Source organism: Alosa sapidissima, chromosome 10 (assembly GCF_018492685.1).
Source record: "Alosa sapidissima isolate fAloSap1 chromosome 10, fAloSap1.pri, whole genome shotgun sequence".
In the NCBI taxonomy this organism is placed as follows: domain Eukaryota; kingdom Metazoa; phylum Chordata; class Actinopteri; order Clupeiformes; family Clupeidae; genus Alosa; species Alosa sapidissima.
The window spans coordinates 38,158,288-38,160,787 of NC_055966.1; the positions used below are offsets into that span (position 1 = coordinate 38,158,288).

Here is a 2,500-nt window from a genome sequence, read left to right on the forward strand (position 1 = left end):
GGTGTTTGGTGTTTTCTGCAAATTAGCAGCACACACAACTCGTTTACGGAGTGGAAACTGCAGCCGAGGAGTGCTCAGAGGAGCCAGCGCGAAACTCGTCAAAGGCTGGTCACAGAGCACGCACTCTGAGAGAGGAGCTTTACTGTGGCCGGAAGAGCACGCAGCCCGTGGTTAGCCGTGATCGTATAGTGGTTAGTACTCTGCGTTGTGGCCGCAGCAACTCCGGTTCGAATCCGGGTCACGGCAGCTTTTGCACATTTCTGGATTATTGCCCTCAAGCCCGGGAAAAAGTGGGTGTGCAAAGCTGGACCTCGCCATGTCGGCTCATCTCTTGTCTTGAGGCTTCGGAAGAATGGAAGAATGCAGCTCTGCGAACCGTGCTGCTGTCGCATCGTCTCTGGAAACACACTGATCGCATGCTAGTCAGCTGGTTTTGTCAGGGCCAGTGGCGCAATGGATAACGCGTCTGACTACGGATCAGAAGATTCTAGGTTCGACTCCTGGCTGGCTCGGCGGCAACTTTTGACCCCGCGCCGGGAGGACCGCCACGATGGCCTTCTGCCCTCTGCTGGCCAGTAGATTTGCCGCGGCCTTCAGTTTGTCTACATGTAATCTCTCGTCAAAAGCCAGTCAGTCGCTCCCGGACCTCAGTCACACTCCTTTCAGTCTAGCACAAATGCATGCGCGCCTTTGCTTTTCTACAAGATGGTGGCAGAGTGCCTCCTCCCATATGGTCTAGCGGTTAGGATTCCTGGTTTTCACCAAGGTGGCCCGGGTTCGACTCCCGGTATGGGAAGCGCTTTTGCCTTCCCGTCAACGTGGGCTCCTTACCAGTAGAGCCCTCGGCCTAAGGCATTGCCCCCCAACAGTGCAGTCTGTCTCCACCTGCATGGGCTCTCCTTCACCTGCTGGACACCTTTCACATGGCTAAAGACTGTCTCCTTCAGCTTTGCGAACCGTGCCCTTCTTCAGCTGCTTTTCCCAGCCTTCAGCATCACTCCAACTCTTTCACACGCACATGTGTGCCGAGAGGCAGGGAAACGTCAGCGTTTGGCCATTTGTGGATTGGTGCCTGTGGGTCGAGGCGGGTGTTTGGTGTTTTCTGCAAATTAGCAGCACACACAACTCGTTTACGGAGTGGAAACTGCAGCCGAGAAGTGCTCAGAGGAGCCAGCGCGAAACTCGTCAAAGGCTGGTCACAGAGCACGCACTCTGAGAGAGGAGCTTTACTGTGGCCGGAAGAGCACGCAGCCCGTGGTTAGCCGTGATCGTATAGTGGTTAGTACTCTGCGTTGTGGCCGCAGCAACCCCGGTTCGAATCCGGGTCACGGCAGCTTTTGCACATTTCTGGATTATTTCCCTCAAGCCCGGGAAAAAGTGGGTGTGCAAAGCTGGACCTCGCTATGTCGGCTCATCTCTTTTCTTGAGGCTTCGGAAGAATGGAAGAATGCAGCTCTGCGAACAGTGCTGCTGTCGCATCGTCTCTGGAAACACACTGATCGCATGCTAGTCAACTGGTTTTGTCAGGGCCAGTGGCGCAATGGATAACGCGTCTGACTACGGATCAGAAGATTCTAGGTTCGACTCCTGGCTGGCTCGGCGGTAACTTTTGACCCCGCGCCGGGAGGACCGCCACGATGGCCTTCTGCCCTCTGCTGGCCAGTAGATTTGCCGCGGCCTTCAGTTTGTCTACATGTACTCTCTCGTCAAAAGCCAGTCAGTCGCTCCCGGACCTCAGTCACACTCCTTTCAGTCTAGCACAAATGCATGCGCGCCTTTGCTTTTCTACAAGATGGTGGCAGAGTGCCTCCTCCCATATGGTCTAGCGGTTAGGATTCCTGGTTTTCACCCAGGCGGCCCGGGTTCGACTCCCGGTATGGGAAGCGCTTTTGCCTTCCCGTCAATGTGGGCTCCTTACCAGTAGAGCCCTCGGCTTAAGGCATTGCCCCCCAACAGTGCAGTCTGTCTCCACCTGCATGGGCTCTCCTTCACCTGCTGGACACCTTTCACATGGCTAAAGACTGTCTCCTTCAGCTTTGCCAACCGTGCCCTTCTTCAGCTGCTTTTCCCAGCCTTCAGCATCACTCCAACTCTTTCACACGCACATGTGTGCCGAGAGGCATTGAAACGTCAGCGTTTGGCCATTTGTGGATTGGTGCCTGTGGGTCGAGGCGGGTGTTTGGTGTTTTCTGCAAATTAGCAGCACACACAACTCGTTTACGGAGTGGAAACTGCAGCCGAGGAGTGCTCAGAGGAGCCAGCGCGAAACTCGTCAAAGGCTGGTCACAGAGCACGCACTCTGAGAGAGGAGCTTTACTGTGGCCGGAAGAGCACGCAGCCCGTGGTTAGCCGTGATCGTATAGTGGTTAGTACTCTGCGTTGTGGCCGCAGCAACCCCGGTTCGAATCCGGGTCACGGCAGCTTTTGCACATTTCTGGATTATTGCCCTCAAGCCCGGGAAAAAGTGGGTGTGCAAAGCTGGACCTCGCCATGTCGGCTC

The 2,500-nt window shown here is 55.6% G+C and overlaps 5 non-coding genes across 5 annotated transcripts; all 5 read left to right on the forward strand.

Moving 5' to 3' along the window:
- Positions 1–439: 439 nt before the first annotated feature.
- On the forward strand, positions 440–512 carry trnar-acg. Its single transcript has one exon. It is a non-coding gene; the product is annotated as a tRNA-Arg (tRNA).
- A 749-nt stretch (positions 513–1,261) lies between these two features.
- Positions 1,262–1,333, forward strand: trnah-gug. Its single transcript has one exon. It is a non-coding gene; the product is annotated as a tRNA-His (tRNA).
- A 193-nt stretch (positions 1,334–1,526) lies between these two features.
- Positions 1,527–1,599, forward strand: trnar-acg. The gene has a single exon. It is a non-coding gene; the product is annotated as a tRNA-Arg (tRNA).
- A 212-nt stretch (positions 1,600–1,811) lies between these two features.
- trnae-uuc lies at positions 1,812–1,883 on the forward strand. Its single transcript has one exon. It is a non-coding gene; the product is annotated as a tRNA-Glu (tRNA).
- Positions 1,884–2,348: 465 nt separating this feature from the next.
- trnah-gug lies at positions 2,349–2,420 on the forward strand. Its single transcript has one exon. It is a non-coding gene; the product is annotated as a tRNA-His (tRNA).
- The last annotated feature ends 80 nt before the right edge of the window (positions 2,421–2,500 follow it).